This window comes from Lupinus angustifolius, chromosome LG02 (assembly GCF_001865875.1).
Source record: "Lupinus angustifolius cultivar Tanjil chromosome LG02, LupAngTanjil_v1.0, whole genome shotgun sequence".
NCBI lineage: Eukaryota > Viridiplantae > Streptophyta > Magnoliopsida > Fabales > Fabaceae > Lupinus > Lupinus angustifolius.
Window position 1 is genome coordinate 4528156 of NC_032010.1, and position 230 is coordinate 4528385.

A 230-nucleotide genomic window follows, 5' to 3' on the forward strand; every position below is an offset into this window, starting at 1 on the left:
GATTCAGGGATTTGCTGAGGCACCCGTGCTGCCGAAACGATTCAGGGATTTGCTGAGGCACCCATGTTGCCATAATGGAGGTTTTGATGTGAAGTTAGAAATTTCACTTGCGGAAAGTAATGTTCTGTATCGGTTATTAATGCTGACATTGTGTATGAATGTATATTGAGATGTATGATATGCAATTTTTGGTTTGTTTGTTTATTGTTTATAGGAATGATTTAGAGATG